Source organism: Amblyomma americanum, chromosome 11 (assembly GCF_052857255.1).
Source record: "Amblyomma americanum isolate KBUSLIRL-KWMA chromosome 11, ASM5285725v1, whole genome shotgun sequence".
NCBI classification, from domain to species: domain Eukaryota; kingdom Metazoa; phylum Arthropoda; class Arachnida; order Ixodida; family Ixodidae; genus Amblyomma; species Amblyomma americanum.
This window is the reverse complement of record NC_135507.1, coordinates 116200269-116225343: the sequence shown is the minus strand read 5'-3', so window position 1 is coordinate 116225343 and position 25075 is coordinate 116200269. Positions and strand designations below refer to the sequence as shown.

General features: G+C 46.0%; 2 long non-coding RNA genes across 2 annotated transcripts in view; one reads left to right on the top strand and one right to left on the bottom strand.

Moving 5' to 3' along the window:
* LOC144109487 (uncharacterized) overlaps positions 1-25075 on the top strand; it is a 116409-nt gene that overhangs the window by 56817 nt on the left and 34517 nt on the right. The gene's annotated exons all lie outside the window — the stretch shown is intronic.
* On the bottom strand, positions 12011-13204 carry LOC144110856 (uncharacterized). The gene is made up of 2 exons (XR_013309935.1): positions 12969-13204; positions 12011-12189 (listed from the first exon to the last, which is right to left on the bottom strand). It is a non-coding gene; the product is annotated as an uncharacterized LOC144110856 (long non-coding RNA).

Below are 25075 nucleotides of genomic sequence, written 5' to 3'. Positions count from 1 at the left end.
CCATCAAAATTTCCCCCCCGACCCCTGTCTCTCTACAACTGCTGCTCTATAAAACTCTAGTCCACTCGAAGCTTAAGTACGCTGCCTCAATGTGTGATCCGTACACTAACTCTCTCACTTGTTTAGTTGAAACAATTCCAAACCGATCTGCCAGATTTATGATGTATAATTACTCATGTCATGGCAGAGCTTCAGAAATGAAAAACACAACCTTTCAGATCTTTCCATCGATGCCGCATTTCTTCCCTGTGCACTTTTCATAAAATATATTAAACTAACAATAGCCTAAAGACACCCCTGTTCGCTCCTCAAGTTTTCTTGTCGTCTTGCAGGGATCACCGCTTAAAGGTTCATGTTCCACAATGCAGGACTGACCAGTTCATAAACCCCTTCATCCCCAAAACAGTCTTGTATTGGAACCACTTGCCCTCCTCCATAGTCAGCATTATGCATCATGTGAAGTTCAGGGATGCCGTTGCTTCTTACTTACGGCAACCACTGTTTTTTTTTGTCTTCTGTTAATTTGTTTCGTTATATTAACCACTACTCTTTATAACGCCTACCCGGCCCTGAGAGTAGTAAAATGAAAGGAGTGTCCTCTTTGTATGTTAATCGTAAGGTATTCTCTTGCTTATTTTATATGCATACCTGTGTATTCCACTCCGTAGTGACCATATATTGTTGTAATAATGCTATAGAGTTGTGCTATATTTTTGCAATAACTCCCTTAGTAGAGTTTTGCCCCTCCTTCACTGTAATCCACTTGAAAAGCAAATGAACCAACGACGCCATAGCATATAAAAACCAAATAAGACATAAACTATATCCTGAACGGACGCTCCAGACCGGCGCGTTTCTCGAATAGATTAGAGCGAAGCATTCCCCGTGGACACCGCCATATAAATATAGCCATAATTAAAGGTCGCACAGCTTCCTTCAGTAACAAGGCGGGCGCATCACACACATACGAAAGAGCCGAGTGCCCCGGCGAGTGCCGCGTGGGCGAATTCCTGCACGGGGCATTCAGCACGGTCTCGTTATTAATGCGAGCTACGAGGAGCGCTCTGTCAGGGCTCACAAATAAGGCGCGCAGCGTGCTGTGCTGAAAGAGTTCATTGTCGCGTGCTGAAAGAGTTATGCGCTGAAAACAGCGGTGGTGAGGGAGGGCCGGGGGCGTTTCGAAATGTGGGGAACGTTGAGGCGAGAAGCCCCTTCAGTATGTGGTGGACGATGACCGTATAAATCAACCAGAAGCATTGGAGCGCGCAGGGCGCTCTTCACACCCTTCACACGTCGTTCGGCCCCCTCTTCGTCACGCCGCCTATGAAGCTTGGCTTCCCGGTGCTGAATAATTTATTATAAAGGACGGAACGCGGGGCTCTCCTTTCGTAACATAGTAGATATGGACACGACTAGCAGCGCGCACCTAAAGCATGCAATTGCGGGCGATGCAAGCTCTGTATTTCAGGCAGCCATCTCTTTATCTTACCAAAGAAGAGGGAGGGGGAAGGGAATAAGACTGCGATGGAAGCGTGGGTTGTGCGAGTAACTTTGTTGCTCATGCAGGCAGCCCATTATAGGCACTCAAGCTTTCATCACTTCATACGAAGGTGTTGAAGGTTCAGTTTCTCTTCAGTTCTATACAGTTTCGTTCCGAATGAATTATGTCCACAAGACATCTTTAACTGCGGTGCAGAAGCTGCAATTTGATTATAAACGTGTCTGCAAACCGGCTGTTGCCTTCAGTATTACAGAGCTGCCTGTACCCAGGATCCGGGAGGTGCCTTTTGTCGCGGGGTGCTCATCCTCTGCTTAAACATACACTTTTTCGTATTTTGTAATGTGGGTGCCCGCCATAGCTTAAAGAAACGCTCGTTACTTGTAAGCTGAGTGAATAAATCATTTGTCAGGCGCACTTTAAAGTGCATGGTTGGCCTCAATGTGCAAAAAGAATTTAAATCTGGTCCTTAAAGCCGTTCTCTACAACAGCTAAGCGGTAACCGCTTGAACCGACGGTTCTTCGGGACGCCATGTGCGAACAACCGCTGCCACCGGTACAGACGCATGAAGGAACGAGACTCGCAGATACAGCAGCGCCTTCTCGGTGTTGCTTTATAGCTGTCGCTCGGACATTCAGTCCCTGGGCTTTATCCGGGAAGTGTAACGGCGCTAGTAGCCCGTTTTTAAGAGTAAGGAGCACAAAACATGGCAAACATGATGACGGAAATGCCGCTTTCAACACGACACAGTTGGGCACAATGACGACAAAGTACGCGTTCTGGTGCTGCTTGCTTCTGAACTGAGACATGGAACAACATCACTTTTGTTCCACTTGTTTACTGCTACTTCCACGAGGCGTTCACTCAGCTGTGTCTATGCATGGCTCATGAGAGAGGACGAAGGAATCGGAAACCGCGGGAAACAACAACTTTCTTTCTTTCCTTCTTTCTTTTTTCCTTTCTTTCTTTCCATCTTTATTTCTTTTTTCCTTCTTTCTTTCCATCTTTACTTCTTTCTTTCTTTCTTTTCCTTCCTTCTTTTTTCTTCGTTTCTTTTTCAGCATCTCCTTCATTCTTTCACTCTTTCTTTATATCTTTCTTCCTTCCTTGTTTCCATTCGTCATTTCTTTTCTTCTTTCTTGCTTGGTTTCTTCCTTTCCTTCTTTATTTGTCATCTCTCTTTCTTCATCATCATCATCACCATCATTATTTCCCTCAGGACCCCTAGGCAGGGCGTTACATAAGGGGGGAGCAAAAAACTCATGGGACAAGCAATGCGAACATTTGAAATAACAGTGAAGAAGGCAAAAAGAAAAAATTAAAACTTCATTAAGTAACGAAACTCTGAACAATCACAAATGCACTGTAGCCATCGCGCAATATCAGGAAGAGCACAATGGGAACACTATATATGCATACTTGTATATTGCAGAGGAAAGGTTCAACAACTTGGAAAATAGTAATAACTGCAGGAGTGGTACAAAAGTGACGGTCAATACACTGCAAGCTGGACTAAGGATGAAGAGAACATAAGAGCAGCTTTATGAATTTAGTCAGACCGCGCTCAGTTGCAGTTGCCTCATGCAGCTCATTCAGCTCTTCAATGGCGGGTGGCAAGAAGGATTTATGAAAGGCATTAGTGTAACCATGTAAGCGCTGTAGGCATAGAGTGTTAAAAAGGCGGGAAGATGTTCTATTTGGAGCGACTAGAGTTGTGCACTGCAAGTTAGTGAAATTGTATATCTTGCGGAAAAGGCAGATTTGGGCAATTTTGCAGCGAAACGACAGTGCCGGTATGTCAAGCGATAATTTGATGTCAGTAACACTGGCCCTCCGGTCGTAACACGATGTAATAAACAAGGCTGCGCGACCTTTTACTGATCCTAAAGCGTCGGTTTTGTATGACTGTTGCGGATTCCAAATGGGTGAAGCATATTCTAGTTTTGAGCGAATGAATGTTTCGTTATGGAGTCTGCGGTTGGAAGGATAGCAGAAATAGCACTGATAGCATGCTTGTCAGTCTGTTGAGCGATTTCTAACACTTTAACTTTAAGCTAATATTTTGAAGATGAACTCGGACCATAAACGTTTTCTAGTAAAGTATGGAGGTATCCTAAAAGCGGCGAAGAGGAAACTAGTCACAGGTAAAAACCAGATGTATGCGCTTAGAGACAAGGAGAGCAATGTCATTAGCAATATGGATAAGATATTTAAAGTAGCCGAAGAGTCCTACTCCAATCTATACAGTTGCCAATATAATCAGAACGTTAATGATAGAGACAGTAGCGCACAGCAATGCGTCATCCCGCCAGTAACAAAAGAGGAAGTAAAGAAATCCTTAGGAGCAATGCAAAAGAGAAAAGCAGCAAGTTAGGATCAGATAAAAGCAGATCTGTTGAAGGACGGAGGAGAGATTGTGCTAGAAAAACTAGCTGCCCTGTTACGCAATGCCTTATGACCACGACCGCAGCAGAAGCTTGGAAGAACGCAAACATAATCTTAATTCATGAGAAAGGAGACGCCAAGGACTTGAAAAATTACAGACTGATCAGCTTACTGTCCGTTCCCTAAAAGGTATTTAGTAAGGTAATCGCTAATAGAGTCAAGGCGACCTTATACTTTAATCAACCAAATGATCAGGCATGCTTTCGTAAAGGGTATTCTGCAATACATCATATTCACACTACCAATGAGGTGATAGAAAAATGCGCAGAATATAACCAAGCACTATATATAGCCTTCATTGATTACGAGAAAGCGTTTGACTCATTGGAAACATCAGCAGTCACAAAGGCATTGCGTAATCAGGGTTTAGATCAGCCTTATATAAAAATACTGGAAGATATATATAGGAACTGCACAGCTATCATAGTCCGCCATAAAGTCAGCAATAAAATTTCAATAAGGAAGGGCGCCAGGCAAGAGACGCGATCTCACCAATGCTATTCATCCCCGGTTTACAGGAGGTATTCAGAGGCCCGAATTGGGAACGGTTGGGGATAACAGTTAATGGAGAATGCCTAAATAATCTGCGATTAGCTGCTGACATTACCTTGCTGAGTCACTCAGGAAATGAACTGCAAATCATGATCAATGAGTTAGAAAGACAGAGCTCTGCGGTGGGTCTTAAAATTAACATGCAGAAAACCCAACGAATGTTCAACAGTCTAGAGAGGGAACAGTTGTTCACAATTGGCAGCGAGGCGCTGGAAGTGGTAAAGGAATACGTCTACTAAGGGCAGGTAGTGACAGATGATCCGGATCATGAGAGGGAAATATCTAGAAGGATAAGACAAAGGTGGAGCGCATATGGCTGGTTCTCTGAGATCATGGATAGCGGGTTATCAATATCATCAACCCACTAGAATTCAAGCGGAGCGTCGCCAACCTTTCATCTTAACTTTTTTACCATTGTTTTACCGACCACTCCCTCATGTAATGTCTCAACCGAGACCTTTGAGGAAATAAATAAATAAATAAACACCAGTATCTTACCAGTACTCACCTACGGGGCAGAAATGTGGAGGCTAACGAAATGGGTTCCGCTTAAGTTAAGGACAACACAGCGAGCCATCGAAAGGAAAATGATAGGTGTAACGTTAAGAGACTGGAAGCGGGCAGAGTGGGTGAGGGAATAAACGCGTGTTAATGACATCCTAGTCGAAATAAAGAGGAAGAAATGGGCTTGGGCCGGACATGTACTGTGAAGGCAAGATAACTGCTGGTCCTTAAGGGTAGCGAATTGCATTCCAAGAGAAGGCAAGTGCAGCAGGGGGCGGCAGAAGACTAGGTGGGCGGATGAGATTAGGAAGCTTGCAGGCATAGGTTGGGCGCAGCTGGCAAAGGAGAGGGTTAATTGGAGGGACATGGGAGGGGGTTTTGTCCTGCAGTGGGTGTAGTCAGACTCATGATGATGAGGTTATTCCTAAGTACCAGTAGGACTCTACTTGTGATACAGAGGGCGATTTCAGAGATCACTAAGGCAGCAGACTGGGCATGTTGTTCAGCGCTCGTGTGTTCCATGTGCCTTCGCTGTGTCTTCGTCTTTATTTCGCTGTACATTTTCAGGATGGCTCAGGTAACCTGACCGCTAACTTGATCAGGTAACTTGACCGCCGTAGTTGCTGCCATCTTACTAGAAATCATTTTGTCAATAACATCACGAGAAACACGCTCTAGGCGCTCTCTGCACTTGTCCCAGTCGACCACATTGCTGATTTTAGGACCACGCATACGAAAGATGGCGAAGCGTCCACTCGCGCGCATAATAAGGCTGTAGGAGCACGGCACTTTGAGTGCGTGGAACCTCTGGGATGCCGCGACTCTGTCGAGAACGACTTCGCTGTGAAGTTCGCTGATTCGACTAACAATTTTATGCGGCTTGCAGTAGAAGCAAAAAAGTTTTTCAGTCAGTCCGCGGCGGTGGTGTTGAGGGTTCTTACTTTATTTTAACAAATGTAAAAAAAGGACGTCAAGAGTGGGTTCCTACTTTTCCGGGAGTCCACGAGTCTGGACGTCACGCAGAGTTCCACTAGCCATATTTTGCCAGCTGGTGGTGATTGGGTGTCCACACTTATACATTCTCACCTAGCTTGAATACCATGTGGTGTCGGGGAAGACTGTAACATCGAGCCTAGTTGCGCTGGTCTTTGACTGTAGCGAGGCAAGCTGTCGGGCGTCTCCGCACTTGAGAGAGGAAGCGACGTCGAAGTTGTCTTCGTCAGTGATGTTTGGCAGCATGGCGTCGACCGTGGTCATGGGTCACTCCTGTGGACAAGCCTAAACGGTCTCATCTGGGTGGTCACCTGCGCAGCGGCATTGAAGGTGAAAACCACGTAAGGCAGAATAACGTCCCAGGTCTTTTGCTCTGCGTCGCCGTACATGGCAGGCATGTTGGTCATGGTCTTTTTAAGGCGTTCTGTAAGGCCGTTGGTCCAATGGCAGAACGCAGTTCTCCTCCGGTGGTTTGTCTGACTGCAACGCAAGGTGGCGTGAATCAGCTCGACCGTCAACACTGTTTCCCTCTCCGCTATGAATACCTTCGGGTGACGTGTTGCTGGAGAATGCATTCCGCGAAAACTTCGAGTCTAACCCCCGAATGCAGAAATGTAACTTGGCTCGAACTTAACTTTCATCGGTCTCAAGTGAGCTCCATCGTGTTTCATAAACCAAACTCGGCTTGAAGTGCGACTTGCAACCGGCTTGGCTCGATCCTAGTTCGGTCCAACTTCAAGTCGGCTGAGGAGCTTGCTTGAAGCTGACTTCGTTGTATTTTCCAACATGGCCACCTACTGATCGGACGTCGCGCGGAGGGTAGCTGCGTTCGAGTTCGCTTGCCACGCCATGGACGTAGTATTTTCTGAGGCCCATTCGTTGCCGAAGATTCCACGGCCAGCGTTACGAGATCGGGAGAACCCCATGGAGCCCTACGACGACGAGCAGTTCCTCGCCCGCTATCGGTTCTCCAAGAACGCCGTGCGGGAGCTGCTCACCGTGTTGCCCCTGCGTGAAAGTCCCGACAACAGGGGACAGCCTGTTCCTCCGATGCTGCAGCTACTCCTGGATTTGAGGTTTTATGGGCCGGTACTTTCCAAACCGTCACCGGGGATCTGGTGCGGATTTCGCAGCCCACGGTGTGCCGCGCAGTTGGCAAGGTCACCTTGCTGATTGCCAAGCACCTGCGCCCGATGCTGGTGCAGTTTCCAGCCGTCTCGCAATTTGAAAAGCTGATGCGGGACTTTTATGAGATCGGTGAATTCCCTGGTGTGACCGGCTGCATAGATAGCACGCATGTCCGCATCAACAGCCCGGGTGGTGCAGATGCGGAAGTCTACCGAAACCGCAAAGGCTATTTCTCCATCAATGTGCAGGTGAGCCATGAAAATTGAAATTCTCTGAACAGTTACCACTGTTCAGTTCATTCGTATTCGTTCGCGTCGTGTACGTGCTGTCTATTTATTTCCCCGCGGTGCTACGAACGTACAGTCACAAGATTACTTGCCCGAAAGACGCGGGTTCGATCCCGGCCCCGGCGTTCACATTTCGATGGAGGCGAAATTCTGGAGGCCTGTGTAGTGTGCGACGTCGTTGCACGCTGAAGAACGCCAGGTGGTAGAAATTTACGGAGCCTTTCACTACGGCGTCCCACATAGCGAAATGTGTCTCTTCGGAATATGCGATCGAGGCCCAGCATTTTGTTTTAGTACTGCTTTATAATGTAGCTTTGTGCTCCATGAAGAGTGTAGCTTCGTTCTCCATGCTCCATGAAGAGTAGCACTACATTCTAGGCGCTATATTACCACGCAATCACTGTGTAAATTCACCGTAAGGAAGGTTAGTTAGTTTCCAATGACAGTGCATGACAAAGTTGATAAAGCTTGACTACACTTTCGAGCTGTGGCATTAAATCAACGCAGTATTCTTTTATACGTGCAGGTACCAAAAAGCCCACATAAAGACACGGAATGTGGTCGAAAGGACATTCGGTGTCTGGAAGCGCCGCTTCCCTTGTCTGGATATGGGGCTCCAGCACAAGCCGAAACAAGCTGCAGTGATCATCACAGCGTGTGCAGCCCTGCAGAACTTTGCATGTTTGATGAAGGAGCCACAGCCTCCTATTGAAAGCGCTCCCATCCAGGACGCTCCACCGGCTCGCACCAGCACGACAGCAGCGAGGCGGCCAGAGCACCTGCCACCTGTTGATGCTGCCAGCGACAGCTTGTCGGGAATGCAGGCACGACGGGAGCTCATCCAGAAGAGCTTCACATAGGTAAGAAATGCACAGTCCTCAACACTGTCCCATGCATTTTGAATAAACCATGTTTATAATGAGCACTTGCTCATGCTACCCGTATCCCAACTTTTGTGCAGGAACTAAAGAAATGTTAGAGCAATGGGAACGACTAGCAGCAGTTCAAGCGGCGGGACGAAGAGGTCGACGAAGTGCAGCTGGGGATCCTGAGTGACTCCTGAGAGTGTGCTCATCATGACGCTCTCTGATCTACGACCGCAGACCTTCACTGCGAATATACCCCTTTACACTAGAATTTTTTCTCAGCTTCGGAAGCTTTTAAGTTGCGAGCTTGTTGCATTAACAAACTGCTACTCTTCCACTTCTAGGTTCTGCATTTCTTGCTATAGTGTTCTATTTCAAATGCTATTTTTCAAGAACGCTGTATTGATCTTGCAGGAGGCGAATACCAGAAAAGCTCTTGTTGACCCTGCTGCTGAGGGTCTTAATGGCGCTCAGTTCATTTGTTTAAGAGCTGCTGCCTTGGCGGCTTTGCTTACACGCATGTGAAAAATTACCAGATTTGGTAAAGTACAACAGTTAGGCCTTAGGTGGAGCAGTCGCAGGGCTTGTGCACCTTTCCACAGAGCAAACATTTGTGTGGCTGCTTTGCTAGCGGCATGGAAGTCAGGTTCCTCACAGCAAGTAGTTCTGCTACTTTGTCTTTTCTACTTTCACCCGGCTTGCACTTCAAGCTTGGGCTCTTGCATGTCTTCCATGTGTTGAGTATAAATTTGTTTTTATGTCACAATTGTAATGACAAAGAAGTGCCCATGTGGCAGCTGGACTGCTCTCGGCGAGCGCGTGCTTCGGGTTGGTGCTGCTGGAACCGTTGACTGTCTGTGAACGCTGTTCTGCGCTTTGTACTTTCTGCCCGGAAAACCCATTGCACAATCATTAATTTCAAATATCCCTTTTACAACAAAACGAGACGTTCCCAATTGCCTACAATGATGAAATTCCAGATCACTGCGAAGTTTTGTTTCCTGGCTTGCCAACAGAGGTGTGTTATGAATCAGTTATTAAATTTCTCACTTTTTTTTGGGCTGTATTGAGGTAAAAAAAAACATGAGTGTATTCTTTTCATTTGGTTTGCTTTCAAGATGGTGTAGAACGGTCGAACCTTCAGCTGTCACACTGGAGCCTTCTTTTCAAGGAACGATGCTCGAGTGGTTTGTTGTGCATTGTCGCTCTCTCTCGTCTCTGTTCAAAGTGGGAGTTGGTTGCTGTCATAGTATGGTGCAAAAGATCGATTCTTTAGGTCTGAAATGGGCTTCCTGACATGATCCACATGCCTCGTTCAGCTCAATCTCTTACAACAAAGTTGCATAATGGGCAGTAACTGGCACAGAGAGAGAAGCGAAGTTCACTGCAGCATATGTGCGGAGAGGATTCCAGGCATTGTTGTGTCATGGTGAAACATACCAACCTACAGTGTGTGACTTGTGAGCATTTTTAATTTCCAAGTGTAAAGGTCATGGTCGTACATAGAACTCCTGTAACTGTTGCTAAGGCTACACAATCTGTCTGCGAGCAGTTGCACTCAATATTCATTGTTCTCGAGCCAAATGCACCTGGTGTTTGTTAGGTGCCTTGCTTTGCATGGCTGAATACAAACCCTAGATCATAAAGTGAGTCGTCATGAGCCAACACCAACAGTTAGTCGAGATCATTGTGTGCGGGCACTACTGATGTTTGGGAACGCCTTGCTGCCGCAGTCATGGTGGACCACTGAAAGATAATTTATGACCCCAGTGGTGTTTGCAACATTTTGTTTTGTGGGTTTGATGAATGGTTTGTGATATGACTAGGTAGCTACTTCTAGCTCGCAAGTGTTGTAGTGAAATCTTTTACATGCAAACACTTGGACTAGCGGTTCTTTTGATTTGTACATGCAGTTACTGGTTTGCTGTCACAGCTTAAATCTGGCTTTGCATTTGAGCCGGCCTTCTTGGAACTGTACTGATTCCACTCATCGAGAACTGGCATGTTTTGAAATTGTTACATGGTTTGGCGGGGTTCGAAATAGCAGAACGTGGGCAGCAAGTGTTTTTTTGATGCATGCTTCTCTATAGTCTTTTTCTGTCATGCCTAGTGCGGCTTGTCGCAGGAATGTGGTGGCCATATTTTTGAAGCAATAGATTACTTCAGCAAAGCGGGAGGCTGTGGCATTGTATTGACTCAAGCTATGGGCCCACCTTGTAGACGGCTTAGGAGGAATCGCATTCCTTAAGGGTTTCGGTTCTTGAGTAGGAGGCACTAGCTACGAGGGTTTAGGTTAGGTGAGACAGCAAAGATAATGGAAGGAGTAGAGAGCGGTGTTGGCCTTTGAGCATTTATGTGGTGTTGACTTGCGTGAGCCAATATTGTTGACTTTTTATACATGGAAACTTTAACAATGTGGCCTGCAATTTTCCCTACTGATTGGTTTTGCAAGCAATGCCAGGGGAGGTTTTTCCTTCCTAGAGCAGCCATATTTGTAGCATACAGCAATGCGTATTTCTATGAATAAATTGCTGTTTGCATCCATAGATCTATATAGCCATAGCAGCAGAAGTACCACGCAACCATCCTACCTGCCTCCTGCTATGCGATAGCTTGTCAGACTTGCATGCAAGGTGGTGACGGGGCTGTATGTCTGTTCCCACCGAGTCATGTGCTCAAAACGGTACATGTGCAAATGAAGTGTAGTTATGTGGATTTGCCACATATTTGTGCAAGCATTCGCACAGCATTCCAGTTTCATTCAGTCATAGGCACCGTTTATTCTGGTGCCTCTCGCAGCCTACGAAGCTGTTCAAGTTTGATTTGGTTTTCAATTTCTAAGATTTCCAATTCCAATTTTTTTTCGGGATATCAAGGAGATTTTTCTCCTGCCGCTCTTTCAGAATACTGTTGTGGTCCTCTCGCATCAGCTGCAGACGCAGTCCATGCTCTTCGCGCAGTAAGGCCGCTCTATAGTCGTTCTCATCTGCCAGAGACCTTTCTAAAAGGGCCATCCACCCTCTTGGAGCCCTGCCAGCGTCACCGGTGGCCACTGCTTCAGCAGTAGTGGGACCAGCGGCAGCTCCAGAAGCAACTGTAGCACTGCTGCAGCCTGCTGCAGCTGTGCTGGAAGCATCAGCAGGTTGCACAGCTGGAAAAAAGAGATTGCTTTCCTGCTCAATTGCTTCTGGAGTTGCCCCACTCTTACCAACAGCAGCCGCTGGTGACTGCGGCTCATCCACGAGCGGAGGTTCCCAGTCGTCTTCTGTAATAAAGAAAAGGTAAAAATTAGTTGGACAAATCTAAGCTTACAACACATTAGCTGTCTGCCTCAACAGCACAGATTGTTGGGTCAATTGGTGAAGAGACATTATAACGAAAGCTTTATAATGTTCTTATATAAGGCACCACTGGCCCTTCTCGGCGCCAAATAGCTGCCGTTGTTTCTGGGGGCCCCAGTTTAGTCATTCTGTTTTGTTATGCCATATTCCTCACCTTTCACTCTGAATTATGCCTGATGACCTCACTTTATTTTTTTCTGCTAATACAGTAGTGATAGTCACGCAGGCCCCGAGTTTGACACATGTGGTTATCCTCTAACTCTGCACCTGCAGCTTTTTTGCTCATTCAATGGGCTTCTTTTCAATTTTAGTATATTTGCTAGTTTGTACTCATGCGTGTCCTCTGGCCCAGGGAGCCAGTTATACGCCCTTCCTTTCTTCAAAATCATCAGCGTCTAGAACTTTGTCAAAGCCAATGAACGCCGACAGCTTTCACTTTGTAAACTTGCCACTGGTGGCAGGTCGATGCCTCCATCAGAGTCAGTCTGGTTGCCTACCCTGGTCATTATGTGGCTGGCAACAGCAATGACTTGCTCACTTTGAGCGCTCACAGTGCATTGAGCTGACCCTCCTCCTGAAAAGAAAAAAGACACTGCACACAGTGAAGCTACTCTTAATTTATAGACAATGCGCCATTAAAATATTTTGTTCATGAAGTGCCACACAAAAGCAACCAAAGGCACACCAATGCATGCAACTGTGTGTTGTTTTCGCTACGTTTTTGTGCCACCCGTCCCAGCATTGCCAGGAATGAGTAAAGGTAGGTAGCTGTTATGTACAGCCTTCCGGATATTCAATAGTACCAAGCAACTGTCAATAGCGCGGCAAGTTTCCTCATGAACTTGAAGGTCGCCAGTGTAGACACCGTCTGGTCTACGGTGCACCCAATTTGGCTTCGCGGCGCGATAGTATGCGAATGGTACCAACTCCGAGCAAAATCGTCCGTTGTCAGTTCGCTGCTGGCCAGGCGCGAGCCCTCCGTCCCACTGCACTGCACTGCCCGCTCATCATAGTCTTCTATGCAGCAGAAATCGCATGCCTTCGTACTGACTTGAATGTAGCAAACATTCTCTGTAGTTTTTAAAAATTACGGAGGCTGTACAGGATACTGCTTGGGCATTATTTACACGATTAACGCAGGCTGCATTCATCTGCGTTTGTAAATAAAGCAGAGTACACTGCACCAAAACGTTATTACGTGCCCATTTACGTGTTATCACACTGTTCCTAAAAAACTATGCATTCCAGTACACGTTACTTACGCCGACCGAAGTAGAATAATCATGCCCTTATCCATGGCATACAAAACATGCAGGAACAAACATTTGTAAACGGCCTGCAAGCCGCGCTCACCTGTCTTGTGGCGATCTCTCTTTTTCCTCGCGTCCTCTTCCTTCGACTTTTGTTTAGGTTGGCCCAGCATTTCTTGAGCTGATTGGGGTCACGTCGGGTCACCCCGTGATTGCTGTTAAACAGCCCGGCAATTTCCTTCCAAGTGGCGTTTTTTTTTTGCCAGCGACGACACATCGGTTTTTTTGCACTCTAATATATGCCGACGTGCGTTAGCTAAACACAATAACAATTCCTTTTCCTCGAACGTGAACTGAGGCGCTGGTCTCCGCTGGGAGCAGAAAAAGCATGAGAAAAACTGGCTATGGCCTAACTAGGATTGGCTGAATGTGGAGCACGTTGCCAGCCAAAAACGCCAATCAAGTGGAAGCAGCGGGTAGCACTGAAATGTAGTTTTTATTGTTAGCAATTTTATGCAGGTCACTCACACCTAGTGCCTGTTTATGACTGCTGAACGAGATGCGTTGTTTTATAGAAGCAAAATGGACATTATTATAATAGATTGTTTAATACTCTCATCCCCAGACGAGCAATGCGCCCTCGCTTTCAAGCACGCGCTTAACTTGACGAGGCAAGTCAGGTTGAGCATCTATGAAACACGAAACCCAACTTGGCCGTTCTGAAGCCGCCTTGGTGCTTCGACTCGACTTGCCGAAGTTGAGTCGAAGCGCGAGCCAAGTTACATTTCTGCATTCGGGGGTTATCCTGCTGTTCCATTCGGGAGGCCCTTTTTATTGTGCGTGCCGGGTGAGGCAGTTGGTCGCCGCCGCTATTATACGCTTGCTTCCAGGCGTCGACCTCGGGAAAGGTCGGAACAGGCCCAATGCAGTCTGCTGGAATGGTCTTGTTGATGTAGACGCTGACTTCAGAAACGCTGCTAGATTAGCCGGTGGTGTCTTCCGCTGCTGGCATTCTCGGGTGGTTTTTACGCGTCGTCCGACATTGACGGATATTCGCGGCTTGTAATATTTGTCTTGAATGCAATGTACGGTGCGGGTAAAGCTTATGTGCCCAGCTGTCAGTTCGTCGTATGAAGCCTGTTAATTTACTCTTCGAAGGCTGTTAGGAACGATGCGAAGATAGAGAAGAGAAGCGGCCTTGCTGAGCGCGAAGTTCTTCAGAAGATTCAACCTTGCAAGCGAGCAACACTTGAGCGTTGCAGGGGGTGTTCAAGTCTTTCCTTTCATGCACTCTGTAAGGTGGTGGAGGTAGGGGGCAAGCGTAGCTGTTGATGTGTCCGAGGAAGGAGGCGTCATCGTTCGGAGGTGCGTCAACGGTGGCTTGGGAGAGGCAATGGGCATCAGTGTGCTTGCGCCCAGAGTTTTATACGACAATGACGATAAAATTCTCAAAGCCGCAAGCTGCATCAAGCGAGGCGGCCGTAGAAATCCTTCAAATTCGCAAGCCAACACAGTTGGGGGTGACTGCTGACCTTCTGTACAAGTAGGGGCGGAACTTCAATACACCCAAATGATGGCTAGGTACTTCACGTTGCTCATCAAAAAGTTAGCTTGGGCTTTCGACAGGGAACGGCTGGCGTACGCGATTGCCTTCTCCAGTCCATCGTCTTTCTGAACGAGGACGGCAACTAAGAGTACGCCCACGGCTGCTTGCGTCGGTACGTGTTTCTTCCTCGAAGTTTTCGTCAAAGCGCCCGAAGACCGAAAGTAACCGTAAATGGTAAAGTTCCTAGATGATTTCCTCTTTCCGCGCTCCCCATTTTACTAGCGCTCTTTACTTGATCAGCTGCGCCAATGGTTCGGCGATGTGCGAAAAGTTGTCGATAAACCGTTGGTGATGCGAGCACAGCCCCAGGAATCTGTGCACAGCTTTCTTCGATGCCGGCTGCGGAAACTGCGCTATAGTACCTGTTTTGTGCTTAACTCGGCGCACTCTATACTTGCTCACGATGGGATAAAAAAACAGCTGCTCCTCATATGCAATGTGGCCTTTTTCTGGCTTTAGTGTTAGCGGCGACCACTTCATTGCCTCCAGTTATATCGCAAGACTTTTCAGGTGAACGCCGAATTTCGAAGCGAAGCCAACGACGTCATAAAATTAATCGAACAAATTTGCGTTTGAAGCTTGCCGTCGATTACACGCTAGAACGTTGCTGAGGTGCAACGAAGTGGCGTTACCTTGAACTCTAACAGGCTATACGGTGGGATGAAGGGGGTCTTCTCTCGATACCATCATCCACTTCGATTTGTGAATGCAAACATTTTAGATCCATGGACAAGCAATATTTCTCTAACAGTAAATTGCGTTGGGCAAGTTGGAAGTAATTCATATTGTGGACCAACCCAAAACGTACAGCGGACCTATAGAAAAGAGAAGACGACGCGGGCACTGTCTAGAAACTGAATTTTATTAGAAAACCACATTAAATATACAAGGTTAAAAACACACAAAGCCAAAAAACAAAAAAAAGGAAACACAGAGGTGGTGGTTTTAACTTTATTGCCAAAAATGGAAGGGAATAGTTGGGGCTGGGGCGATTGCAGAGTGGCCTCCAGTCGGGGGCGACCTCTTGAGCTAGCGCGACGAGGGCCAGTTGCGTTTTTTTCTTGAACTGGCCAAGAGCTTGTGCCATTCCTCCGCCGAGGGAGCTGGCAAGAGTGTCATCGGAGGGAATCTGCTAGCGCATTCCCATAAAATATGGTCTGGGGTGGCGTGCGTCCGTCACCGTAGTGCGGGCATGCAGGGTCATGTTCACTGTTTGTAACGAAACATAATAGGTAGGGGCTACGAATTGCCTTTGTTCGTAGGCGTCAGAGTGTCGTGGCTGGCGCCCTGTCCAGGTCGGGGTGAGAAGTAAGATACGTGCATCTTAGCTCTCGATAAAAGTTTGTAAGATGACCCAGCGGATGGAAGGCACTAATCGAGGAAGGCTATGTCATTTTTCCGTAAAGCCACGGATGGTTTCGCCACACTCGTGTCCATGTTCCAAGCGATGCAATAGGCTTCGAAGACTTCCCTGCCTAACTGATTGCTGCTGTAGTAACGGATCTCAGTATTATGCAAGTCAGGCAGGCAAGAGTCGTCATTTTGATCTTTGGCTGCGTTTCGATGGAGGCGGAACGCTAAGGCGCCCGTGTGTTGTGCGATGTCAGTGCACATTAAAGATCCCCAGGTGGTATAAATTATTCCGGAGCCCTCTACTACGGAACCTCTTTCTTCGTTTCTTCTTTTACTCCCTTCTTTATGCCTTCCCTTAGGGCGTGGTTCAGGTGTTCCCCGATATATGAGACAGATACTGCGCCATTTCCTTTCCCTAAAAATCAATTTTCATTTTTAATCGCGTCAATGCTGCACTAGGTTGGAAGGAGGGGATTTTTTCATGTCGAGGTAAATCTCGTGCTCTTTCGGCCTGATGTTAAAGCACTTTCCCGTCTGCCCATAATAAACCTTTCAGCAAGACGAAGGAACCCTACACACGACGCCTTTTTAGCAGTTCATGATCTTTTCTGCCTGTGGCACAGTGCATGCCGATAACCTTTTCTTGAAGAGGCTGGCTCCAGTTTCTTGTGCCCTACAGCGCACACCTTTGCAACTTTATGTTCGGCGGAGAACACTGCCTGCATATTCTGCCGCACAGCGATATTCTTCAGGCGATGTAAGACACCGTGTAGATACATGATGCACACGAACTTCCTTCGTGCCCCTTCCTGCTGCCCCAGAGGATAAGGTGCTGCCTTTACCTTTAGCTTGCACAACATTCGTTCCGCTAAGCGTGCAATGTTCCTTTTTGTAGCGATAGCTGCATTAAGGTAGCATTTCGGGCTTTCAGCGTGGCGGCGCGCCACCCTGTGGCTGCGCCGCCACGCTGTCACGTGGTTGGTCACGCGGTGCGGAGCAGCTGCCGGCGGCGCGGCGCCGTGGCTGATCACGTGGTTCGTCACGTAATTGGTCACTTGACCAAGTTCCACAAGGCCAGCTGTGGATATCGCGTTACTCCAGGTTTAACCAGAGCTAAACCGCCGCCAATTTTTTGATAGCCTACACCACAGTGAAGGACGGCATAGCGGTCTCATGCCTGTCGACAGCCCTTGAAATGTCATGTCACCACCGGATCGAGGAAGGCTTCTTTGGGCAAATGGCCACACTACGTGAAGCAGGCTATAAAGAAAGGAACCTGGCACGGTTAGCGGAACGAATGTTGTGCAAGCTGAAGGTAAAGGCTGCACATTATCATCTGGGCCAGCAGGAAGAGACACCAAGGAAGGTCGTGTGCATCCCTTATCTACACGGTGTCGCACATCGTCTGAAGAAGATCGCTGCGTGGCAGAATGTGCAGGTGGTGTTCTCCGCCGGACACAAATTTGGGAATGTGTGCGCTGCAGTGCTCATGGAGCTGGGGCCAGCCTCTTCCAGAAAAGATTATCGGCAGTGCAGTGTCACAAGCAGGAAAGTTCATGAAGTGCAAAAAAGCCGTAGTGTACAAGGTTGCTCTGTCTTTCGGAAAGGTATATTATGGCCAGACGGGAAGGTGAATAAATATCAGACTGAAAGAGCGCGAGAATCCACTCGACATGAAAAAATCCCCTTCTTCCAACCTAGTGCAGCATTGCCGCGATAGCAAAGACCAAAATTACGACCCTTGCCTGCCTGACTTGCACAATACTGAGATCCGCTACTACCGCAGCAATCAGTTAGGCAGGGACGTCTTCGAAGCTTATTGCATCGCTAAGAACACGGACACGTGTGTGGCGAAACTATACGTGGCTTTACAGAAAAATGATATAGCCTTCCTCAATAAGAGCCTTCCATCCGCTGTGTAATCTTAGATGCGTTTCTGTTTTTTTTTCGTTGTGTGCGTTTTTAACCTTATGTATTTCACGTCGTTTTCCAATAAAATTCCGCTGCTAGACAGCGCCTGTGTCGCCTTCTTCCCTAGGTCCGTTTTCCGTTTTGCGCTGGTCCACAATATGAAGCACTTGTCGTCGCAAAAACGACCTGAACTGTAGATCGTAGGAAAGGTGTCGACGTCCTTCGTGGCTACGTGGTTGAAGCATCAATAATCGACGCAAAGTTGAAGACTTTCGTTTTTCTTTTGGACGAGGACGGCCGGTGGTGCCTAAGGCTTGTGGAGGTCGCCCATGAAGGGGACTGCGGCCACATATATTGAGGGCCCCCAAAGTGTAGACCGCAGCGGAGCGGCGGCGGCAGCGTCCGGTCCTGGCCAAGGTCGCAAGCGTTCTACCAGCGAGTGCTGCGGACACTTCGTCCTTGTCGGCATCACGCGCAATGCTGGCCGCGCGGGTCGCTAAAGGCTCTTCTATTGTTGGAGGACGTCGTCTAGCAGCACTTCCTTCCCTTTGTCCCGGAAGAACTGGCGTCCACGCGTCGACACATGATAAATGCTTTAAAAGGAGAGAGCGGGTGTCTTCACTTGTTATAATTCGGTGTTTGGCAATAGAAGTTCATCGGACTTTTGACGTGGCAGAAGAACAGTCGCCGTAACCTCGATGGTGGTTCTGCAGAAGTTGTCTTCTTTACCGCGGCAGCGCCTGGTTGATGTCTAACGTAGGTTCGAGGGATCTTTGACGCCGGGTCTGACAGGCCGAATGCAATGCTTTCCTTGGCAGTTTCTCTCAAAAAGAAAATGTTCGTGCGCTTGTTGAAGTATCAGTACTCCTGGCTCAATTTTTTTCCCAACAAGGAGCCTTGTCGTTCCCGAATTCATTGAGGCCTCTTGCGAATGCGACGCCGTGATTCAGAAGTAGCCGTCGATGTTGTCTGAAGAAGCAATGGTGAGCAGGGTGCTTAAACCTAGAGGAATGCTCACTTCTTTTTAGAGCCCACCGAGCTGTGCCTGATTCTTCAGTGTCCATTTGGGAGATACGGATTTGAGATCGATGATCGTAGTGTTGCGTCAAGGAGTCCATGCCTAGAATCAAGTCAGGGGAACCGTGTTGGAGCAGTACGAAAGTCGCAAGATATGTGTCCATTGAATGACACTCTCACAGTACGTCGTCCCCATGGGGTGATGAGGTCGTCTCCAGCTGTGCGCATGGGCGAGTCCTCTTAAGTGGTATTTGCCTTATTCAACTGACCGGCGAACGGTCCAAGATGGCTGAGTACTCTGCTTCAGTCTGCATCAGGGCAGTAACGTTTCGACCGTCACTTCCTAGGCGCTGGTTCGCGCTCTCGCGGTACACGTTCCTATCAGCGTACGGTCACGGCATGGTCGAGTGTTCCAGTCGCAGATCCGGCACGTCGCTTTGGCAGAACTGAGCGGCGTCGATGTGGCTTTGCTGAACCCTATCGCCGTGCCCTTTATCTCGGTGAGTGGCGTCGCGGTTTTCGGGGCTATTTGTGGTTTCATTGCGAAGCAATCGCACCTCCAAAGGTTGCTCTCTTCAGTTGCCCCTACGAGTGCTGCACCCTCTTCGCTCTTGCATGGGCAGAATCGAAGAATACGGCCAGCTTCCCCGAAATAGAAGCGCAGCTGACTTTGTCGCGGCTTCTAGAGGCCGCAAGGATACTCTCAAAATGACAAGGATCGCGATAGAAGCACTAACGACACACTCAAACGCAGACTAAGAACGCTATTTTTGAAGATATACAAAGCGTGCCTACAGGATCTCAGCAACTAAGAGGTCGATTCTCCAAAAGTCGCGCTTCCCGGGGCTGGAGCGTCACTCTTCGACTGACTTTGATGGTGCTAGAGGGCGGCGGTCGGGTACTGATGGTTCACGTCGATAAAGGCTTGGGGTGTCTCGCGGGGCGCAGGATTGTGTGCTTAAATTGTGTTATGGCTTGAGATTTCATTGCAGTCGTCGGTAGCGGTGAGCCAAGCACAAGAGGTGCTTCTAATTTGAAACAGCTCGAAACATTTGTTGCAAATATCGCACAAAGAATGTCTTCAATGAAATGTGAAGTCGCGCAGCTCAAAAGTCTTTAGAAGGCGATAAAACCTTTAAAAACTTGTTGTAGCACAACTAAGTAACTACTTAAGCTGCCAACAAAGGTTAGTAAGGCGACAAAAAAAGCTGGTTGGTACCTCATAAATAAATTGTAGCGCACTGCGCTTATTCGATACAAGGACGAAACAAGGCAAAGACTGGACGTAGCGCAACTATAAGGTGAAAATTTATTTGACAGAAACGTTAATACTGAAGGAAATGTACGAATGAAGGAAAGCCTTTGTCTCGTTTCGTCCTAGCATCCAATAAGCGCAGTCAAGCCACAACACAACAAAGGTGGACGACCTAGAAATTTAGAAACAACGCACGAACCTCGTGGCTTATGGCATGAATGAGGGATGAGGTGATTATATAAAATCTCTGGAGAATCAAGTCCGTGAGGATGTCTCAAAACAAAAACTTGCTGTTGAAGTTAGCTCTCATGGACGCATTCACAGTACCGGTAACGGCAACAACAGCCGTCGCAATCATCCAGTTATGCTCAAGGTTTTTGTACTACACGGAAAAAAGTGACGTCATCAGATTGCTATAAACTGAAGGGCAATCCCGTTTCAATTTCTGCAGCCTTAGAAAGAGTATGAAATCTTCAATCAAATCTTTAGCGATCCGCAGCTGAGGAAAAGGCAAACAGCTCAATAATTTCGCTTGTGTTTAAAAGCTAAAACTCGACGACAAGGTTTGTGTTTTAGGATGAACAACTGAATCATAGAGTCGAAGTATTAAATGACTCAGCTCATGCGAGCCGAATATCACATGTTCCCAAAGATAAATAACAAAAACAAAAAACTTGATACTTGTGTTGTTTAACGCACGCAGCATGGTAAATATGACTTGCCTTCTGGAAGAAGGGTAACTCTCGTACTAACCTAACGTTTTCGTGATAACAGAAATTTGGTTGCATGAACGTATGCATTACTCAGACAAGATTCTATCGTCATAAAATTTATCTCACCGAGACATGGTATCCCGGAACGGCGGTGTGGCAGCTGGCTACAAACAAAGCAACATGTTTGTAAATTTGAACGGCATTCAAAAACCATGGAAACAAATGGAGTATATTGTCATTTTGGGAAAGTGCATACACTTTGAGAGCATGTACCATCCCCAAAATGGGGAGCGCCCAGATTGTCTATAAGAGATTCCCGAGTACCTTTTCTGGCATACCAATTAGGAATCAAAAATAATCGTAACTGGGGGCTTAAATTTATCAGGCATAAACTAGTCCGACCTATCGCATGACTGGAAACAGTAAAAAACTGCATACTCATTGCTCCTCACTTCATTTAGCTGCTGAATAAATGTGTCGGTGCTAAAATATAAAAATAAAACGACGGCGTAAACGCGGCCCCATAAACGTACTTAAATGTTTTATTTTTGGCCTCAGCAATGAAATTCGCACTGCAGTCTCGTTTCTTCTCTTTCACCTTGCCCTCTTTTGTGAAGGGAAATTTCGCATGTTTTTTCAGAGCTCATTCATAGGAAAATCAACTATGGCGCAAAGCAATGTTGCGAACAAAAATTTCGTTTACTTTAACGTCATAGTCGGAGAATATAATGTGTTATTTTTACTCGACCTTCACATAAACAGCTTGGGGCGAATCCTTGGAAACCTATCATATTGATCACTGCATGCAAAAAATATATGCTTGTGTAGATGACGTTCGTTGTCGCTTGAACCAATTTGATTTAAATAAGTTGTCTGCTCCTGATATATTTCTATTATTGTCCTTAACCAATATAGTAGTTGTGTCCCAAATGCCCACCTGATATATGTCAGATATCTTTAGAAACCGGTTAGTTACCCGGCGACTGGCGATGTGCTAGCATTCTACCAGTTCATAAATCCAGCTTCAAATTACAGGCGCACGACTATAGGCCTATATCTCAACAAGTGCATGCACCAAAATGCTAGAGCACATTGTATCAGTACAGACTTAGAAACTAACAACCTTCTCCACAATATTCAACAACTACTTTGCCCAGAACTCTCCGCAATTACTCAATTAGCAACGATAATTGACTATTTTGGTAGCACGTTTAACACGAGGCCAAATGGGTGAGATCTTTCTAGATTTCCCTAAAGCAGTTAACGTTATCCCTCATCAACGTTTAGTGACTAAACTCATTGCAATAGGAATTGAAATCAAAACTTACTCATGAATTTATTCATTCCTAATTAGCATGAAGCATTGTGTCTCCCGAATGAATGCGTTTCAGGTGACCTGCATGTTCTCTCCTGAGTGCCACAAGGGCCAGTCCTTTCTCCTGTTTATTTCCTTCCTTATACAAATGGCAGAACTTGGTGTTGGGCGAGTTGGTCACTCATTCTTTGAAACCTGGATGAAGCGCTATAAGGAAGACCACACACAGAGGAAGACAAAACAAATAATAGATATAGATAATACAGAAAAGTATGTATTGTACGCTTATGATAGCACTATTGTTATTTCTTGCGCTAATGTCGATAACTTGATATTGAAATATAATGATGTTCTCTCCCAGCTATCTAACTGGTCCGAGTTGAAGTTGAAATTGAAGTTAATTTCTCGCTCTTAGTGGCAAGGGTATCACTGAGAGAGAAAGGACGCAGGGAAAAAAGCTGCTTGCATGCAGCTCGAGAGGCACCCTAGGCGCACGTTGCTGAGGCAACGTATTGCCTCAGTTGTTCACAAGACAGCTACAGGTGAAGCAGTCGAAAAAAAAAAACTTAAGTATCAATATGAATGAAAACTTTACAGTAGCATTGCAACATTTAGCACCATAATAACAACAAAAACCGATATAAATACTCAAAACAAAAGCAGCACATCACCCAAGTGTACAAAATAAGCAGAATGCACCCGCGTTATAGTTTTATTTACAGTTCAGAGCAAGTTCTGGCTAGACGTCTTCAAAAGGGTACGAAATAATTTTAGGCTCTTCAGTGTGATGTCTGTTAGAGATATGTTACTATTTTCTATAATGTCCAGGTAATTTGGCAGAATAAAAGGCAATGATTGCATACCGTGTTTGTTGCGACAAAGGGGCAATAACCAGGGAAAATGAGAGCGGGTATCATAGACGGTTGAATAGCGAGATATTTTTATAAGCGGCAGAGTGGTTTCATTGTTAGTAATAAGCGCAGTTTTGTAGATTGATAGCCGTCTGAAAGGAAACAAATAAGTGATCTTTAGAATGCCAAATTTAATGAAGTATGGATGTGTGCGGGTATGGCACGATACGTTTGCTATTAGTCTAATTGCCCGCTTTTGTGCTGTTATTAGTTTAAACATGTTGCTCTGGGTCTCCGTTCCCCAAACTGTGAGACAGTAAGTCAGTGATGGGAGAAAGAATGCTTGATAAATGAGGACCTTTACTTGAGACGGAAGTGTGTCCCTATGCAGGCAAATAAGACCGTTGAAGCGATTTAGTTGTTTCCGAACATGACTGACCTGCTCGTCCCAGGTGAGACACTCTGAGAAGATTACTCCTAAGCCTTTTATGTTTAGCACGATTGCAATTGTCTTGCCTCCTAGTGATAGGGTGAAGTTGGTGTGAAATTTTTTGTTTCTTGTTCGGAATAAAACGCCCTTCGCCTTTTCAGAATTCACTTTCAGATGGTTATTTCTTGACCACTTGTGAAGATACTCCAGGAAGTTATTGGCTCGCGAAAATAATTCGGCTTCTGTGCTACCCGACAACAGTGCTGTAATATCATCAGCAAAGCCGCAAGGTTAACGGCAGGAGTAAAAACGATATCATTGATGTAAACAAGGAATAATAAGGGCCCCATTATGCTGCCCTGGGGTACACCAGAGAGGAGTGGCTTAAGACTCGATAACTTGTTATTCTGAGCAACCATGCGTCTGCGATGAGCTAATTATCATTTTAGCAGAGACAAAAGTGCCTCCCCTATTTCCGTAGTGTTCCAGTTCTTGTAGCAGCAGATTTTAGTTAAGCAAGTCGAATGCCTTTAAAAAATCAACATAAACGCCAAGGACCAGGCATTTCTTCTCAAAGGCTTTAATTATTGGTTTTTTCGTTTAATCAACGCTGTCTCTGTCGATTTTTTATTTAACATTTAGCAGCGCATTTCCGGGGCGTCTCTAGGGTGGCTTTAATTATGGATAGGTAGGTAGATAGATAGATAGATAGATAGATAGATAGATAGATAGATAGATAGATAGATAGATAGATAGACAGACAGACAGACAGACAGACAGACAGACAGACAGACAGACAGACAGACAGACAGACAGACAGACAGACAGAGGGAGATAGATAGATAGATAGATAGATAGATAGATAGATAGATAGATAGATAGATAGATAGATAGATAGATAGATAGATAGATAGATAGATAGATAGATAGATAGATAGACAGACAGACAGACAGACAGACAGACAGACAGACAGACAGACAGACAGACAGACAGACAGACAGACAGACAGATAGATAGATAGATAGATAGATAGATAGATAGATAGATAGATAGATAGATAGATAGATAGATAGATAGATAGATAGATAGATAGATAGATAGATAGATAGATAGATAGATAGATAGATAGATAGATAGATAGATAGATAGATAGATAGATAGATAGATAGACAGACAGACAGACAGACAGACAGACAGACAGACAGACAGACAGACAGACAGACAGACAGACAGACAGACAGACAGACAGACAGACAGACAGACAGACAGACAGACAGACAGACAGACAGACAGACAGACAGACAGACAGACAGACAGACAGACAGACAGACAGACAGATAGATAGATAGATAGATAGATAGATAGATAGATAGATAGATAGATAGATAGATAGATAGATAGATAGATAGATAGATAGATAGATAGATAGATAGATAGATAGATAGATAGATAGATAGACAGACAGACAGACAGACAGACAGACAGACAGACAGACAGACAGACAGACAGACAGACAGACAGACAGACAGACAGACAGACAGACAGACAGACAGACAGACAGACAGACAGATAGATAGATAGATAGATAGATAGATAGATAGATAGATAGATAGATAGATAGATAGATAGATAGATAGATAGATAGATAGATAGATAGACAGATAGATAGACAGACAGACAGACAGACAGACAGATAGATAGATAGATAGATAGATAGATAGATAGATAGATAGATAGATAGATAGATAGATAGATAGA